Below are 20,215 nucleotides of genomic sequence, written 5' to 3'. Positions count from 1 at the left end.
TAATCACAAACACTCAGCTCTTTTTGAAGTGCATTTTCAGAGTGATTCTAGGCATGTGCCTAGCGATTTTCTGATCATGCCTAGCGGTCTTTGGAGTGTTTTGGTGTACCGTTTATTTTTTGTTACAGTAGAGATGGAACTGAACAGCTTCTGTAAAAAAAACACTTGGAAAAGCTTTTCAGCGCGATTTTACACTTTCCTATACTTAAAGTGGACCCAAACTAAAAATACAAGATTTCAGAAATAAAATCTATTTTCTAAATTATAATAATAAATAGCAGCCTTTTTTCAGCTGCATATTGACAAATATAAAATATTTTACATTTATTGGAGGAACCCCTCCCTTCCTTTTTTATATTGCTGGCAAATAATCCAGCAAACTGGTGGAGTAGATGGTGTCCAGCAAAGGAGGAATTGCTAATGGCTGCCACCTCTATAACCCTAGGTATGCAAAGAGGAGGGTGAAAAGCATGCACTGAAATGCTCATAGGCGTGAAGGTGTGTTTATTTATATTTGTATGTGTCAGAATAGTGCAACTAAATATTTTGAATTAAAAAAAATGTTTGGTTTGGGTCCGCTTTAACATTGAGGCTGAAGCACCTCAGAAATCAGCAGAAATGCTGCAGAACACGCGTTTGCATTTGGGAGAAAATCACATCGCTCTGGTGTGATCCATCCCACATACAATTAGTCAAGCGCTAGCATTTTTAAAAGCGCTTAGAAGCGCTCTTGGTGTGCACCAGCCCACAGAGGCAGCAGTGTGCTCAGGAAGAGTGGGCCAAACTAGCTGTTGTGCTGAGCCCTCTGAGAGTCACAGGAAGCAATCAGAAAGTAAACTCCTTGACCTGGAACTGAATATCTTTAACTTTAACTTACTTTCTAAAGAAAAGTGCTCACAAAATCGCTTATCCAAGCACTTTAACCACTTAAGTGTTTTTGTTTTTTTTTTTTTGCCATTTTCACATCCAATTATTTTTCTTTCCGCATTTTAATGTGAATTTTTGCATTCCAATTTTTCCATGCATACCAATGAAGTTAATAATTTACACGAAGTTGTAAGTAATTAACTGCATATTCACATTCAATTTTTTGTATCTGGAATGTGAAAATTCTCATTTCCATTAACGTTCACAGTGGAGCAGTGCGGTGTAACAGCCGCTTTGTACCGCATTGCACTGCACCCCCTGTTCACAGTACTGCAGGTGTGTTGCGGTATAACGGGTTGCAGTATTGTAACGCACTGCGCATTACCGCTTAAACACGCACGTTAACAGTAATAGTGAAGCATACTTTTCATTGATTACATGCTTCACTGTACCCGATGCAATGCGAACATAATGTGCAGCACTGCTGTTCCAATCCATTGCATTGCATTGCATTTCCACTGTCACAGGGAACGCAATGCAATGGTCAAATTTGTAGTTTTGTAATGTATTATTGCTGCATTTGCCTTGCTATTCTAGTTACATATGAGGGAGGCTTTGTGAATTTGTATTGTCTTTGGTGAAGTCATTTAAATGATACGGTGGCACTTAAGATTATGTCACTATATAAATTATGACTTTATTATTATTGTTAGCTGTCACAAAACTGCCTGAACATCCCTATAGTTAGATCTGTTGTAGATCTCTGTGTTCTCTTGCTATTTTTAGCTTGCTCATTTAGCCTTGCAATTACTAAATATAGGTGGTTATTATCCAGTTGACACCAGTTTACCTGTTTATGTATGTGGAATAACCTGCATTCACACACCACCCTGTGTCTCTTATATGTGGATGGCTTTACCTCACCTGCTATGGTGTACTTCGTCTAACGTGTCTGCTCAGACTGCTTCTACTCATATTAGATCACATTAATACAATACAATAACATTTGTAAAGCGCTTTTCTCCCATAGGACTCATTAGTTGTCTGATTTCAGCTGCAGACATTTGTTGATGGCATTTCCCACAAATGTGTGTCTAGCACAGGAACATTTATACAGGGGACTCAGTATCTGCATCATTTTATTTCACTGATTGAGGGCCAGTTCACACTCGTGCTTGGAGCGCCGCTAGCCCACGATCGCGTTCAGCTTCGCAACTTGCGGCTAAGATCTCGCGATTCAGCAAGATTTGTGCTTGTGATTCCCGTTCAATAGAACGAGAATCACAGCGCAATCTCCTCCAAAACGCTGCATGCAGCACGTTTGCGCTTGATCAAAATTGCAAACGCTGCAGTGCAAATGTATCCATAGGGATACATTCGTTGCAGCACTTTGCTGATCGCCGGCGATCAGCAAAGCGCTGAAGAATCACCAAGTGTGAACCAGCCCTTAGATTGTGTCAACTAATTCATTGAGTAGCAGAATATACTATGCAAATGTTATAATACCTTAGTCCCTGACCCAGGCCCGGATTTACCTCACAGGAGCCTATAGGCACAGATGTCCTGGCACCCTAGACTTTGCCCTCCATGAACCTACAAACCCCCACCACGGCTGGCTCCCTTACTTCCCTTGCCTGTCAAAGGCAGCAAGAGGTTCCCCTTAGTATTAGGTAGCCAAAAGTACACTCAACAGTAAATAGCTAGAGGTGTCCCCAAGTATTAGGTAGTTAGAGGAACCTCACTTTTAAGTAGAATCAGAATCATTTATTTCGCCAAGTACAACAGGGTTGTACCCAGAATTATTTTGGCACCTACAGGGTCGGCGATGATACAGTTACAGCATATAGTAGAAATATACAAAGAAGTCATCATATACATTACACGTTACACGTTACACATTACATTAGTACAGCAGAGAAGGACCAGAGGTGCTCATCTGAGTGGATTGTTGAGCGGAGCTGCCGCAATTCCTGTGCAGCGCTCACTGCTCTGCAGCAAAATACAGACCGATTGTCATGGAAAGTGCAGGTGGAGAGAGAGAAGAGAAAAAAGAAAGGAGCGATAGGAGAGAGTCAGAGTACGAGGGTCCCCATAAGTGGAAAAAGACAACAGTCCTGGCCGTGCTTGCAAAAATTAGCTCCAAGCTTACGGCCTGATCCAGTGCAGGTGGACATCATGGGAATCCAAAACCATGCCGCGTAGCCTGCAGTGACAGTGGTGGTCTGGCATCGGACTTAGGGGGTCACTGATGATGCCTGGCCCAGTTAGTTGAAAACTTTTGGTTGTAGTGCAGTCTATCCAGGGAGGGTGGACCAGAGACTGCTAGTACCAAAAAAACAGCCCTTACCGACTAATCGCTCTCGCTGGTCACGCCGCTCACCCATCGCTGCATGCCCTTCGCTCTGTCATCACTATGACGGCAGAGCTCTTTCACAAACAGAGCGTAGATTTCAATTACCGCGTTCCGGAAGTGGTTAAAGGACAACTGAAGTGAGAAGAATATGGAGGCTGCCATATTTATTGCCTTTTAAACAATACCAGTTGCCTGGCAGCCCTGCCGATCTATTTGACTGCAGTAGTGTCTGAATTACACCAGACACAAGCATGCGGCTAATCTTGGCAGATCGGACAATAATGTCCAAAACATCTGATCTGCATATATGTATCAAGAGGTTGGCGCTCAGGACATAAAATACACTCCTTCAGTGTATCACTGACAGGAACAGTCAGACTGCAACCTGTTGTACAACAAATGCAATTTTAAACCTCCCCACATTCATCACAGTAGCAAATTAAAAGTCCATGTATTCAAGCCCTAAAATTATTAAGAGTTCAAAATTCTTGCGGGAGTTTAAATATCTTCCTTATACTTGATGGCATGAAATATTAGGCCTCCTAATCAATATGGACAAACACGCAGACCCACACCAACACCCTTTGTGATGCACTTACCGCTGTCCTAGACCAAACAATGGTCTATATGCGTGTTGGGACCGTTCCCGGGTCGTCCCCCACCTCTCCAGCAAAGATTAAGCACTGTAAACACCAGATCGCCTCTTCATACGACCAGCAACCTCATATAAAAAAACTTCATATAGTGTAATATTGCTAAAAAATATTTATTGATAAAACGCAATTGCACTCACATAATTCTCCATAAAAGTACGCATAGAGTGATTTAGAAACGGGCTCTCCCCCGTATAGGTGGCCAGGCTGGCAGGCTCGTCTCAGCGTTTTCCCCGCTTCTCTGCCGCGCGCACAGAGAATAACAGACGCCACACGTGTCCTCTCCGCCGCCGCTCACCCAGTATGCCAATCCGCTTCCGTGTCAAGCTCCGCCCTATCGATTTCGTCACTCAGTGACTCATCAGGGGCACGGAGCCTGACGCGTATAGCGGATGTTTATAAGCTTGCTGCACCCTTCGCGCATGCTCCCCATTCCTCTCCACAGCCTGCCAATCTGCCTCCATCTAGCGTGCATTTTAGAGACCACTTCTACCCTTACCCCAAATATCACTCTATGCTAACAATGTATCCCAACAAGCAAATTGCACATTAGGACACTTGATAAACTGATTTGAATAAAACCTTTACACTAAGAATGCTGCATATATACAATAAAAACTATTTGATGACATCATGATCTAAATAAGGAACCTTCTCTCCTACAAACATCTTAATATGCGTGCCACGCGTTCCTGCTCATCGTACCCCCCATTTACAACCCTATCCCTTGCATTCCCCCCACACCCTCATACTCACCCATTTTACCCCTCCTCTCAATCAAGTACATGGAGCAGGACTGCATGCCTACACATTCACATATCAGTACATGGTAAAGCCCTATCAACACCCCATGCATGTAAATATCTGAGCAATACAGAACCTAAGCTGGAGAAGAATGATGAAACATCTCCCCTACATGCAACATCTGGACATTTGGGTCTCCTACTTTCCCAGCTTGTCTACCCAGGTGTGGAGTGCATGCACACACATCACACTCCTAATCGCCTAGGAAGCAAACTAGATCAATGTCTATATTCAGACCATCCGGTCTGAGTGTACCCATACGGTGGATACATTTAGTTTCCTCCTGTGATACCCTTTTAATTTTATTACACCCCCTCCAGTTTGGAATAATCTTCTGCAAACCACAGAAAGACAGCTCCTTGGGGTTACAATTATGGTGACTCCCAAAGTGAGCCGATACTCCATGGTTGGGGTAGCCTTTAACAATATTTCGCACATGCTCCCCCATCCTCTCCTTTAGAGTACGTGTAGTCCTCCCGATGTACTGCCATCCACATTTGCACCAGGCAAGGTAAACTATGAACCTATCATTACAAGTGATAAACTTGAATTTTGAAACTTTTATTATTACTGAAAGACACCACCCTGTCTGTTTTAATGCCATTAGCTTCCCTGCAGGCCTTACATCCTCGGCATGGGAAGAAACCGGCTGTCTGCCACCCCTGCATGTGCGGAGTCTTTTTAGGCTCCACGCAGCTTGGTGCAAGAATTTGTTTCAGGTTTTGGGCCTTTCTATAAATGAATTTTGGTTGGGTTGGGATAATGCTTCTCAGTGTCAGATCGGTTTCCAAAATTCCCCAATGCTGTTTAATTATACGCTGGAGTCTTTTGTATTGGGTGTTAAACACTGTGATGAAGGCTAGCTCATACTCACCCTTTTCATCTTCTCTTCCTCCATCCTCCAGCATCAGCTGCCTATCCATGTTTGCCACCCTTTTTATTTCCCCATCCAACTCCCTTTCCATATACCCCTTTTCCATAAATCTACCTTTTAGAGTTTCTGCCTGTTTATAAAAATCTTGTATGTCTGAGCAATTTCGTTTCATCCTTAGGAATTGCCCCCTTGGTATTCCCTTAATCCATGCTGGATGGTGGCAACTATTAGTCGATATATAGCCATTTCTATCAGTATCTTTAAAGAAACTCCTGGTACCCATAGTATTCCCTTTCCGCATTATTTCCAGATCCAAAAACTGGATACAGTCCTTACTGTGTTGCATAGTAAGACACAGTAAGGACTGTATCCAGTTTTTGGACATATAGACATACAAGATTTTTATAAACAGGCAGAAACTCTAAAAGGTAGATTTATGGAAAAGGGGTATATGGAAAGGGAGTTGGATGGGGAAATAAAAAGGGTGGCAAACATGGATAGGCAGCTGATGCTGGAGGATGGAGGAAGAGAAGATGAAAAGGGTGAGTATGAGCTAGCCTTCATCACAGGGTTTAACACCCAATACAAAAGACTCCAGCGTATAATTAAACAGCATTGGGGAATTTTGGAAACCGATCTGACACTGAGAAGCATTATCCCAACCCCAACCCAACCAAAATTCATTTATAGAAAGGCCCAAAACCTGAAACAAATTCTTGCACCAAGCTGCGTGGAGCCTAAAAAGACTCCGCGCATGCAGGGGTGGCAGACAGCCGGTTTCTTCCCATGCCGAGGATGTAAGGCCTGCAGGGAAGCTAATGGCATTAAAACAGACAGGGTGGTGTCTTTCAGTAACAATAAAAGTTTCAAAATTCAGGAGTTTATCACTTGTAATGATAGGTTCATAGTTTACCTTGCCTGGTGCAAATGTGGATGGCAGTACATCGGGAGGACTACACGTACTCTAAAGGAGAGGATGGGGGAGCATGTGCGAAATATTGTTAAAGGCTACCCCAACCATGGAGTATCGGCTCACTTTGGGAGTCACCATAATTGTAACCCCAAGGAGCTGTCTTTCTGTGGTTTGCAGAAGATTATTCCAAACTGGAGGGGGTGTAATAAAATTAAAAGGGTATCACAGGAGGAAACTAAATGCATCCACCGTATGGGTACACTCAGACCGGATGGTCTGAATATAGACATTGATCTAGTTTGCTTCCTAGGCGATTAGGAGTGTGATGTGTGTGCATGCACTCCACACCTGGGTAGACAAGCTGGGAAAGTAGGAGACCCAAATGTCCAGATGTTGCATGTAGGGGAGATGTTTCATCATTCTTCTCCAGCTTAGGTTCTGTATTGCTCAGATATTTATATGCATGGGGTGTTGATAGGGCTTTACCATGTACTGATATGTGAATGTGTAGGCATGCAGTCCTGCTCCATGTACTTGATTAAGAGGAGGGGTAAAATGGGTGAGTATGAGGGTGTGGGGGGAATGCAAGGGATAGGGTTGTAAATGGGGGGTACGATGAGCAGGAACGCGTGGCACGCATATTAAGATGTTTGTAGGAGAGAAGGTTCCTTATTTAGATCATGATGTCATCAAATAGTTTTTATTGTATATATGCAGCATTCTTAGTGTAAAGGTTTTATTCAAATCAGTTTATCAAGTGTCCTAATGTGCAATTTGCTTGTTGGGATACATTGTTAGCATAGAGTGATATTTGGGGTAAGGGTAGAAGTGGTCTCTAAAATGCACGCTAGATGGCGGCAGATTGGCAGGCTGTGGAGAGGAATGGGGAGCATGCGCGAAGGGTGCAGCAAGCTTATAAACATCCGCTATACGCGTCAGGCTCCGTGCCCCTGATGAGTCACTGAGTGACGAAATCGATAGGGCGGAGCTTGACACGGTATTGGCATACTGGGTGAGCGGCGGCGGAGAGGACACGTGTGGCGTCTGTTATTCTCTGTGCGCGCGGCAGAGAAGCGGGGAAAACGCTGAGACGAGCCTGCCAGCCTGGCCACCTATACGGGGGAGAGTCCGTTTCTAAATCACTCTATGCGTACTTTTATGGAGAATTATGTGAGTGCAATTGCGTTTTATCAATAAATATTTTTTAGCAATATTACACTATATGAAGTTTTTTTATATGAGGTTGCTGGTCGTATGAAGAGGCGATCTGGTGTTTACAGTGCTTAATCTTTGCTGGAGAGGTGGGGGACGACCCGGGAACGGTCCCAACACGCATAAAGACCATTGTTTGGTCTAGGACAGCGGTAAGTGCATCACAAAGGGTGTTGGTGGAGGTCTGCCCGTTTGTCCATATTGATTAGGAGGCCTAATATTTCATGCCATCAAGTATATGGAAGATATTTAAACTCCAGCAAGAATTTTGAACTCTTAATAATTTTAGGGCTTGAATACATGGACTTTTAATTTGCTACTGTGATGAATGTGGGGAGGTTTAAAATTGCATTTGTTGTACAACAGGTTGCAGTCTGACTGTTCCTGTCAGTGATACACTGAAGGAGTGTATTTTATGTCCTGAGCGCCAACCTCTTGATACATATATGCTAATTGATAAAGAGGAGGCGAACAGGAGCATCTCTTGTGAACTATATTTTTTTCAAAATTTTAAGTTATTAGGTGTTAATACAGCTGTGAGCGCTTACCTCTTGTGGATGGAAAATCTGATCTGCATATGCTTGTTCAGGGTCTATGGCTAAAGGTATTAGAGGCAGAGAATCATCAGGACAGCCAGGCAATTGGCAACTGGAATTGCTTATAAGGAAATAAATATGGCAGCCTCCATATCTCTCTCGCTTCAGTTGCCCTCTAAGTTTGACCTGATTATGGCTCTTTGAATTCAGGCCATGTCAAACCAAAAAACGTTGATATTCGATGGGTTGACGTGGACTTTTTTTTTTATCCTGCTCTATAATCCGCCACTGTAGGCCAGTGTTCCTCCTCCTCATCACAGTTGAGTTGTTGATATTAGCGCAAACATTGTTTGCAGGGTGTGACGCATAACACAACAAGTCTAGGCAAAAAATTACACATAAATGTATTTTATCTACAGTATATTAATATCTGGCACTGCAGGCCAGTGTTCCTCCTCCTTATCGCAGTTGAGTTGTTGATACAAGCGCAAAAGTTTTTCACAGGGTGTGACGCATAACACAACAAGTCTTGGAAAAAAATTACACATACATTTATTTTATCTATATTAATATCTGGCACTGTAGGCCAGTGTTCCTCCTCGTCATCACAGTTGAGTTGAGATACTATCACAAAAGTTGTTCGCAGGGTGTGATACATACAGGGCCGAGCCAAGGGAGAGACTTGAGAGGCATCAGCCTCTAGGCACAAAGCTGTGTGGCTGCCTAGAGATGCTCCCCCTCCCCCCGCCTCCCCGAGTGCCACCCCTCCTGTGGCCACGATAATTGCAGAGTTGCAAGCAGAGAACTCATCTCTCCAGGTTTCCTTGCAGGCTCAGCTTCTTCTCCCCAGTGCCACTTTGAGCTGCACACCGACTAGTCTTTTATTATGTGACTAGTGAGTACATGCGGGCGAGTCACATGATGAAAGACGGCTGCTACTGCCATGAACTCTGTAAATAGGTGGTGCTGTGGAGAAGAAGCTGAAAATGCTGGAAGCCAGGAGGTGTGTGTGTGTGTGGGAAGGGGGGGGGGGGGGGGACTTTCTGGCTACCTATACAAGGTGGGACTCAGGCTACCTCTGCTTGGCCGGGACTCTGCCTACCTAATTTAGTGGGGGGACTGTGGCTACCTATAATTGGGGGGACACACTCTGGCTACCTATACTTGGGGGATAGGGACTCTGGCTACCTATACTTGGGGGGGAGGGACTCTGGCTACCTATACTTGGGGGGGGACTCTGGCTATCTATATTATGGGAGGGATGCTGGATGCACATTTGCTACCTAGACTTTATTGTGACTCTTGCAATGTGGCCACTTTTTTTAGAATGCAAAAATAGAGCATGTGTCAGAGTTTACCCATATAAGACACTTCGTTACATTGCCGTGTTTCTACCCTGTGTAGTAGCTACAAGTTGAGGATGAGTGTACAGTGTTGGCATCTTTTGAAGAATCAACCCTGATGATTAGCAGGGATCAGGCCTATTCTAGTAACACCTTCCTCATCTGCCTGCTGTAACAGGTGCTGCTGGAGCATGGTGACAAAGACACAGGCTCGCCGATGCAAGAAGAGATGATGATGTCCCAGCCACCGATGCTTGGCCAAACGCCATCATCTCAGACCTACTTCTAGGTGTACTGTTCTACAAATCCTGAAAGAGGATGAGAACGTGGAAGAGGAGGAGGAGATTGCAGGCCCAGGAGAAGAGGAGGAAGTGGGAAAGGAGGATATACATGCTACATGGCATGCATGCCAAACACAAGCCATTTCCAATCCCGTAGGATGGCAAGACCAGGCAGAGGAGGAGGTGGTTAGTCAGGAAGAAGCACATTTGCCTTTCCACAGACAATGATGACCAACTCACTTTTATAAAAATGAACACGTCTTGGATCGCCAGGTCTTCCAGACCCCTTCTACATTGAGTAGTTGGCAACTGCCTGCTTATAATATAAATAATAGATGTATTGGACATTGTGCCTGTAGGCATTGATAATTTTTTGGGACGAGCACTTTCAGGGCCTTCTACATCACCTCTTTACCACAGCTAGTTTTTGGTCTAGTGGGCCCTCTTCCTCTGCTCTGAGGACTGTAAATCACTTGTAATGCGGCTTTGAAACCAGGCAATTTTTTGACTGAGGGAACCCACTTGGTAATACAGGGAGTGCAGAATTATTAGGCAAGTTGTATTTTTGAGGAATAATTTTATTATTGAACAACAACCATGTTCTCAATGAACCCAAAAAAACTCATTCATAGCAAAGCTGAATATTTTTGAAAGTAGTTTTTAGTTTGTTTTTAGTTTTAGCTATTTTAGTGGGTTATCTGTGTGTGCAGGTGACTATTACTGTGCATAATTATTAGGCAACTTAACAAAAAACAAATATATACCCATTTCAATTATTTATTTTTTACCAGTGAAACCAATTTAACATCTCAACATTCACAAATATACATTTCTGACATTCAAAAACAAAACAAAAACAAATCAGTGACCAATATAGCCACCTTTCTTTGCAAGGACACTCAAAAGCCTGCCATCCATGGATTCTGTCAGTGTTTTGATCTGTTCACCATCAACATTGCGTGCAGCAGCAACCACAGCCTCCCAGACACTGTTCAGAGAGGTGTCCTGTTTTCCCTCCTTGTAAATCTCACATTTTATGATGGACCACAGGTTCTCAATGGGGGTTCAGATCAGGTGAACAAGGAGGCAAGTCCATTAGTTTTTCTTCTTTTATACCCTTTCTTGCCAGCCACACTGTGGAGTACTTGGACGCGTGTGATGGAGCATTGTCCTGCATGAAAATCATGTTTTTCTTGAAGGATGCAGACTTCTTCCTGTACCACTGCTTGAAAAAGGTGTCTTCCAGAAACTGGCAGTAGGACTGGGAGTTGAGCTTGACTCCATCCTCAACCCGAAAAGGCCCCACAAGCTCATCTTTGATGATACCAGCCCAAACCAGTACTTCACCTCCACCTTGCTGGCGTCTGAGTCGGACTGGAGCTCTCTGCTCTTTACCAATCCAGCCACGGGCCCATCCATCTGGCCCATCAAGACTCACTCTCATTTCATTAGTCCATAAAACCTTAGAAAAATCAGTCTTGAGATATTTCTTGGCCCAGTCTTGACATTTCAGCTTGTGTGTCTTGTTCAGTGGTGGTCGTCTTTCAGCCTTTCTTACCTTGGCCATGTTTCTGAGTATTGTACACCTGGGGCCATATGCAATTCACTTTTTCACCTGTGTTTTCACCTAGGTGATATTTTTAAATTTGTCAATAAAAGGCCTTTTAAGCCACCAGCAAGCAAGACAATACTCAGAATAATTTTGACAATACTTTTGCTCTTACTTCTCAGTACTTTTTCAGTTGAAAAGTGCTGGAAAATTATTTAAAATAGAAGATGAAAAATTATCTCCTAGGAGAAAACATAGGAGAAAACTGGAATTGCATATGGGCCCTTGTGCTTTTGGGCACTCCAGTGATGTTGCAGCTCTGAAATATGGCCAAACTGGTGGCAAGTGGCATCTTGGCAGCTGCACACTTCACTTTTCTCAGTTCATGGGCACTTATTTTGCGCCTTGGTTTTTCCACACGCTTCTTGTGACCCTGTTGACTATTTTAAATGAAACGCTTGATTGTTCGATGATCACGCTTCAGAAGCTTTGCAATTTTAAGAGTGCTGCATCCCTCTGAAAGATATCTCACTATTTTTGACTTTTCTGAGCCTGTCAAGTCCTTCTTTTGACCCATTTTGCCAAAGGAAAGGAAATTGCCTAATAATTATGCACACCTGATATAGGGTGTTGATGTCATTAGACCACACCCCTTCTCATTACAGAGATGCACATCACCTAATATGCTTAATTGGTGGTAGGCTTTTGAGCCTATACAGCTTGGAGTAAGACAACATGCATAAAGAGGATGATGTGGTCAAAATACTCATTTGCCTAATAATTCTGCACTCCCTGTATTTGCCTCTGTACTGAGGCCTGTATATTATTGTAGACAAGCTGTGAAACCTGTCTAATTTCTTGATCAGAGCAACCCCCTCGTGCCCCCGGCCTTTACACTGAGGCCTTGTATATCACAGGTAATGGAGCTGTGAAACCAGTTTCATTTTTGACCAGACACACCCCCTTAGGGCCCTCTGCCTTTACGCTGAGGCTTGTATATCATATATAATGGAGCTATGAAATCCGGCTAATATTTTGTCCAGAGGACCTCCCTCAGAGTCCTTTGCCTGAAATCTGTATATATCATGTGATGCAGCTTTGAAACCAGGTAAATTTTTTTGTCCAGAGGACACTTCTAGGGGTCCTCAGCCTCATCTCTAAGGCCTGTATATATCACTTGTCACTGGAGGACACTTGGAGGCGGAGCCCACTGCTTCTCAGGAGGCCTGTATAAAATCTTGCATGGTCCTTTGACAGCCCCATATAATGACCTTGCCAGCAGCATAAAAAAAGCTCCTTTTTGTTTTGGCTTGTACAGTATTGTGCAGAGCTGTGAGAGTCTTGACCTGCTTTTTTAAAATGTATTTGCAGTCTGTACAAGCTCTACACAATTTAGATGTTCCCCTCATTGACGTTAAAGGACAACTGTAGTGAGAGTGATATGGAGGCTGCCATTTGTATTTTCTTTTAAGCAATACCAATTGCCTGGCTATCCTGCTGATTCTCTGCCTCTGATGCTTTTAGCCACAGACCCTGAACAAGATCAGATGTTTCTGACATTGTCAGATCTGACAATTTCAGCTGAATGCTTGTTTCTGGTGTTATTCAGACAGCACTGCAGCCAAATAGTTCAGCAGGGCTGCCAGGCAACTAGTATTGTTTAAAAGGAAAAAAAAATGTCGGCCTCCATATACCTCTTACTACAGTTGTCCTTTAAAGGTGTTCAAATTTGCCATTTGATTGACCCACACAATTTGGACCTATTCAATTGAATGGCCAGGGAATCAAACTGAGTAATATTTGACCAGCACTACTACTTGGCGACTACTTGAAAATAATAACCACAACAGGTGAACTGTAATTCCACCTAAGTCAATGATATAGTGGATCACCAATTTAGAATTACAATATTGGTGATCAAACAGAGATCACCAGTGACCAAAATCAGATAAGCGTCTTATATATGTGACATCACAAAAGGGGTGATCATATTTTCAATATGCACAAACAAGTAAAGTGGTTACCTGACTTGAGTTTGCCGTTCTTTATGCCTTTGTCATAAGCACGCGTTTTTGCCTGAACGCGATATGAATGTGTCTAGCACACCTTACTAGAGATCTGTTCTGCTGATTGACATGCCAGGCATGTATCACATGTGTACAGTGATTATATGGATTATCATAGTGCTTCCCTGAAGTCCTAAGCTATACACATGTATCCAGTTCATTACCTAACATGCAAATGAGATAGTTGAATCACCACCAGGTACTTGGCTCTGAGGATATCTCTGCAAATAATTTACATGAATAGACTATAAGCCAATGGTATTAGTACACTGCATAGATTAATGGGATCATATGATAGTAACTCATCAGTGTACTGCAATCACATGAATGCTAGATTAATTGACTGTATATAAATTAATTGGTTGTGTATGCATTAGTATATCATTTATATAACATTATACACAGTGTGCTGTACACCTTGTGAATATAACGTGTATTACCCTTGTTTATACATTTAAACCATATTGCTTGCATTATTTCAACCATTCACCGCCATGAAAGATGACTGTATTACCAATATCAATAGTAATCATTTAAAATTAAAATAAATTATTTTTCAAAGGTCTATATGTACAATCTGCATGCTTTACTTTTCTGGCATACCAAATTCCTATTTTGGTTTTAAAGGTAAAAAAAAATAATCCAAGTTTGATCATGTAATTGTCTTCTTGGCATCTGCTGCAGCACTTTATTCAGCTCCTATTCAGAGTAATGATGGCCTATTGATTTTATTTTTCACGACTATCAGCATTAAAGTCCAAAATTCACAAAACTAAAGGTGTGTGTGTCAGAGACATGACAGGAAGGAGGGGCCCAGCTAATTCTAAGGCCCAGTGAACACAGAGTCACAGAAACTGGGCCCCAGCTGCTGCACTAATGTACTGTAAGTTCCCTCTTCCATCCCTGCTGCATTGTTTTTTCTAACTCTCCCTAACCACGACGGGACGCATGTGCACTTGTGTTGTTTGGTGTATGTTACATTACCCTGGGCTTGGCTAGCCACATCACACTGCTCTCTCCAGGCTCTGTCCTCCTTGTCCCACCTCCCTGAGCTGGTGGTTTCTAGTTCCTGTTTCCTTGCTGTCCACCACCAGCTCAGCTCCACCCCCATGTCTCCTCCTCGCTTCCTCACATTGCGCTGGGGCTGATGGGAGGAGGAGAGACAGAGAGCAGCAAACAGCCAGGAGAAGCATTGTATGTGACTCACTGAGGGGTGTCACAACACAGACAGGACCCAGACAGCACTGCACAGCCAGGCTTTTAGAAAAAAAAGTATGTACTGATGAGTGGGTGGGATTTGCTTTGAAGGTTTTTTTTTTTTTTTTTAAGATACATCTTAATGAGACTTTTTTTAAGATAAATCTTAATGAAGCTTAGATGTTGAAATGGAGGGGCCACAAGGGACCCCACATTCCTCATGGGGCTGGAGGAAACCCCAGATAAGTATAAATAAGGCCCAGTGTACCATCTCAGGTACACTTTAAAGCAGAGGTGCCCGACACTTTTTTGGCTTGTGAGCTACTTTAAGAAAATAGCAAGTCACAATGATCTACCTATATACAATTTTAGGAGCACACTTGTATATACAAAATGGAAAATGTAGTGGGGTCAGGATCTACCATGAAGTCCTTTGCGATCTACCTAATGGGCACCCCTGCTTTAAAGGATACCAGAGCCATAAGCGTCTCCCTCCTTTGTCAGCTGCAGCCTCTTCTCTGTGACTGGGACAGCGAGTCGCAGTCGTGCAGTTGTGCGCAGGCACTGGCCCTGGTTGCACAAGTCCTAGATCGCGCAACCACGACCTGGAGCAATGCACAACGTAGTCGTGGCATGTAGGGCTGTGGAGTCGGAGTCGAGGAGTCAGAGTCGGAGCAATTTTGGTTACCTGGAGTCAGAGATGGATGATTTTTGTACCAAATACACAGCCCTGGTAAGTATCAGACTAAGGAGTCTGAGTTGAGCAGTCTGAGCCATTTTGGGTGTCTGAAGAATCTTCCGTTCCCCTGCCGCCAGACACCGTCCAATTATTTGTCTAACTAGAATTAAGTTTTCTCATACTGCGCCTGCGCAGGGAGCTCCCAGAGTCGGGAGCGAGAACGCGCGCGGACGTACAGGCACAGTTGCATTCGTCTAGATAGACGAATAATTGGATGATGACTGGCGGCGCGGGAACTGAAGATTCTTCAGTGACGGCGAGGGACAGGTTATCTGCAGGGGGCCAATAGAAGCCCCAGGTAAGTGTCAGTTTTTTGTTTTTAAATAAGCCCACACAACCACTTTAATTACCTGGGGCTTCTTCCAGCCCCTAGAAGTCTATCAGTTCCAGCGCTGAGGTACGGCCACCCTCCATGGTGCCGCTCTCCTGCCTGTAACATCGACCCAAGCTCAGAACGCTCCCAACCACAGGAGCGGGAAAACGAGAGGTGCAAATACCAGCATCCCTGCTTGGGTCGGCGATGTTACGGACAGGAGATCGGCACCATGGAGGATGGCCAAACTGCAGTGCTGGAATTGATAGACTTCTAGGGCCTGGAAGAAACCCCATGTAAGGAAAGCTGAACTTTTTCTATTTCATCTCGTATACCGGAACCGAATGATATATTAAAAACAGGGGGAAGCAGGCATGTATTAGGTGCATACTTCATGCCCACCGCTTCCCCCGTTCTCCTCCTATATGCAGTAAATCCTCCACTGCAGCTCAGTCCAAATCACTGGAGTCAGGCAGTAGCGTGCAGGCAGCCAGGAGTGCTCTGTGCACGATGGCACAATTGTGTCATCTGGGCAGGGCCAGTTTGTTTGCCCAGTATGGGGCCCAGAATTTTCTGAAGGCGGCCCTGTGTGTGTGTAAGGGGGAGATAGATACATAGATACTTACCCCAGTAGATGGATGCTCAAAAAGGTTCACAGATTCTTGTCAGCACTGTCACCCTCTTCTCTTCTATCCTCAATCTCGGCCATGGCCAAGAGCATCTGGACTGGGCATGTGGGAGTAAGGTCTGCACATGCCCAGTAGAGTGAAGCTGCTCATATACAGCTTTTTTGCTCTGTGCATGAGCTATTACGTCAGCTTAGTATATACGAGCCTTGCTCAAATATGCCCAGTCCACATGTGCTCATCCACGGTGGTAGCGCAGCCACAAGAGGGACCTTACGCTGTAGGAAATTCTGTAAAGCGTCTTAAAAGAATACTGTAGAGGGGACGGGGAAATTGAGTTGAACTTACCCGGGGCTTCTAACAGTCCCCCGCAGACATCCTGTCACCGCGCAGCTCCGGCCCCGCCTGCGGTTCACTTCTGGAATTTCAGACTTTAAAGTCTGAAAACCACTGCGCCTGCGTTGCCGTGTCCTCAATCCCGCTGATGTCACCAGGAGCATACTGCGCAGGCCCAGTATTGGCTGGGCCTGCGCAGTATGCTCCTGGTGACATCAGCGGGATTGAGGACACGGCAACGCAGGCGCAGTGGTTTTCAGACTTTAAAGTCTGAAATTCCAGAAGTGAACCGCAGGCGGGGCCAGAGCATCGGTGAGTGGCTGCGCGGGGACAGGATGTCTGCGGAGGACCGTTAGAAGCCCTGGGTAAGTTCAACTCACTTTTCCCCAACCCCCCCTACAGTATCCTTTTAACTATTGAGAGGCTTCCTGCTACCAAGATAAATATCTAGCTTTTTTTTTTTTTTTTTTTTTACCATTCAGTTATTCTTTAAAGTGAAAAGTAAAAAAGAGGAACACATGGAAGTACTAAGAAAGGCTGGTACTGTATTTACACATTTTATCTTATCATTCTACATGTCACTTTGAACACAATTTAAAGGGAACCGAAAGTGAGAGGAATATGAAGCCTCATATCTTAATTCCCTTATAAAGGGGCCCATACACTGGTCGATTTCAGCCATCGATTGATCAGAAATCAATTCTATCGAATTCCCAGATTGATCGATTCGCGGCCAATTTCAATCAATTTAAACTGTCTAACGGAATGGAAAATCTAGGTTGAGCTGTTGCTGGCAGCAAATCAATGGCCCATAGAGTTGCATTGGATCTAAAGGTCCAATAATGCATTTAGATCGATTTCCAATAGATTTCAGAATGAAATCTGTTCCTAGGGTGTGACACACATCATAGATTCCTGTCAGATTCGACTTGACAAGCATCTGACAGAAATCTATCTGATGCTCAAATCTGCTGCAAATCTATAAGTGTATGGCCACCAAATTCCATATTGAGCTTTTGGCTTTAGTTATCTCAAAATATAAAAAACAAGGTGAAGGACCATAAGCCGGTGTTTGAGTAGTGTAGCATGTAAGAGCAATTGTGGAATAAACAATTGTAGATGAACACTCACAAACGTGGGCCACCAAGAGTGACCACTATCTGGGCAGGTGGGGGGAACAAGCCTGACCCCACTCGTGATAAAAGTCACTGTCTGGATTCGGGAATTGTAAGCAAAGATTTATATTAATTTGACCAATGAGCAAGCATACCGTTTGTGGTTCATATGAATTTCCCAAGACAAGACAATACTAACTATCCTAATTTGATGCAAAATATTTTTTTACAGTTTATAACCGATTTATCATCTCACTAAGTATCATGTATAATACCAATAATGATTAATTTGTGACTTTTATAATTTATATTGTGTCCAACCTATATTGATTTTTTCTATAATGTTTTTGTGTACCTCACTGGCGAACTCAGGGGGCTATTCCGGGTGTCTGGAACCTCCCCCCTGCACTGAGCTGTGTATTCAGCCAGGGAAGCCCGCATAATATAAACAGCCTCATTCTCCCTCCCTTCTTACTTCTGGTACCTCCCTCCAGCTAATAGAATGAGAGAGGCAGCCCAGCTTCTCTCACAAGAAGATGCAGCCTGCAGTGAGAGAATGTTGATTATGGAGTCCTGGACTCTCCACAGCACAGAAGTGTCAGACATGATGAAATTAGAGTGCAGGCAAGCTGGTAAATATGCACAGCATGATGCAGAGCTTGCCTGGACTCAGGGTCTGTGGGCAAACATCTGTCTGGTCTCTCCCCATTGTTATAATGACTGCATGTGTGGATAAAGTGTGGATAAAGTGTGGATAACAAGCTGAAAAGTTTTTGACAGTCCCTAGACTCCAGGAGGGCTTCTTTCTGACTTGTGTGAGAGACTGACAGGGACAGGAGTCCGATTACAGGCAAGTAGCCTGTGTGATGTGGGACTTCAATACAGATAAGTTCTCTGCTCCATCTCAGGCTATTCTCAATTTCTCCACTCCTCTCTCTGGGCTAGTGCAACGCCAAAATGACAATAGCAATCGCTAGCAATTTGTGAGTGTGATTTTGTGAAGTGATTTTCAGAGCGATTTTTGAATGAATTGCTCAAAAACATGCTACATGCAGTATACCTGCGATTTTGAAAAAATCACAACGCTGCTGTGGGAACACCCACATAGGGTAACATTAGCCAAGCGCTTTTCAAATCACTGTTGATTTGAAAAACGCTCAGAAGCACTCTTGCTGTGCACCAGCCCTCCCTCATTCACCTTTGTTTCCCTCTTCCCCTAGAGCTGACTGTGTGTTCTTGTCTTACAGGAAAGCTAAATAAAAGTGCAATCCTGGTGAGGCAAAATATTATTATTTAGTATTTATATAGCGCCGCCATCTTCCGCAGATGCATATATCCCTGCATCATATGGGTATCGCTTGCGCTATGTGAAACTATGTAGCATATTCCACTGAATTGTCCAAACTAAGTCTATCTCCTGTTCCTCTCTTGGGGAGTCGTTCCAGCGCTGTACCCCGTTCACATTTGCTGCTACCAGAAGCCCTCAGAAACACTCGTGTCCTTGAGTACTTCCAAAGATAGGCATCTCCGTAATACGCCAGCGCACTTTTGTGCATGGGCAGTATGGAGCCACCTGTATTCGGAAGCACTCGGGACATACAAGCTTCTGGACCTTTCAGGAACCCCCCCCTTAAAAATCCTGCGTTTGCCCCTGTACCTATATTTTGTAATCTTTTTAAGTCATTTAATTTGGTCATTTATTGCTCCACGGATACTCACTATTGTACAGTATACTTGCCTGATGAAGCTGGTTATGTCCAGAGAAACATGTCTCTATACAGAGAATCCTTTTCCAATTTCAATGAAATAATGTATTTGATCATCCTGAAGTGGTCCCTTTCATGAGATAAGGCTGCCCTTTCCTTAACTTTTAACTATTTTATATGTATTCTTGCACCTCTGTTGCTTTAGGCTTTAGTTGTTTTTAAACTACACATGTGCAACAAGCATGCAGCTAATAGAGCCAAACCAGAGTTAAAGCATCTGGTCTGGCTGCTCATTCTAGGCCAGTAGCCTGTATATCTTTGGATAATCTGGAGGCTTCCCTGCTCTTCTAGCATCTCACACTCATCCATTGTCGCCCTGGAATCCTTTGAAAATATGCAACAATAATGTCAAATATGGCGCTTGCAGCCACTCTTCCCTCCTTGTACGAGCACGGCAGCACTGAGCAGGTGCAAAGTATGGCCTGCCCTGTAGCACGGAGCTGCTCATGCACATTTTTCAAAGACAGTATTCTGACCTATGAAGACTGTAAATTAAATGGTTTGTACAGTGTGTGGCAGTATGGCAGCAAGCCACTATGCTGTATACACGTAGGTTCTCTTTGATAGTGTACATATAATAAAGTGTCAAGATAGGTAAAGTACAAAAGTGCCCAAGAATGATAACCAAAGACAATGCACAGTATAAATAATAATACTACTGGGGTAAAGTGG

The 20,215-nt window shown here is 43.7% G+C and overlaps 1 protein-coding gene and 1 long non-coding RNA gene across 3 annotated transcripts in view; one reads left to right on the top strand and one right to left on the bottom strand.

Annotated features, from left to right (window-relative positions):
• The window catches only part of LOC137522722 (uncharacterized), a 37,140-nt gene extending 22,623 nt beyond the window's left edge, over nt 1-14,517 (bottom strand). For both annotated transcript variants that reach the window (XR_011022419.1, XR_011022418.1), the window contains exon 1: nt 14,436-14,517. This is a non-coding gene — a long non-coding RNA (uncharacterized lncRNA). The remainder of the gene's footprint in view (nt 1-14,435) is intronic.
• Nucleotides 14,518-14,612: 95 nt separating this feature from the next.
• RNF223 (ring finger protein 223) overlaps nt 14,613-20,215 on the top strand; it is a 46,981-nt gene continuing 41,378 nt past the window's right edge. The window contains exon 1 of the mRNA XM_068240741.1: nt 14,613-14,723. The gene's annotated coding sequence lies outside the window, so the exon portion shown is untranslated. The remainder of the gene's footprint in view (nt 14,724-20,215) is intronic.

The sequence above is a fragment of the Hyperolius riggenbachi genome, chromosome 6, assembly GCF_040937935.1.
Source record: "Hyperolius riggenbachi isolate aHypRig1 chromosome 6, aHypRig1.pri, whole genome shotgun sequence".
NCBI lineage: Eukaryota > Metazoa > Chordata > Amphibia > Anura > Hyperoliidae > Hyperolius > Hyperolius riggenbachi.
Note: the sequence above shows the minus strand (reverse complement) of the source record. Positions and strands in the feature narration are given on the sequence as shown.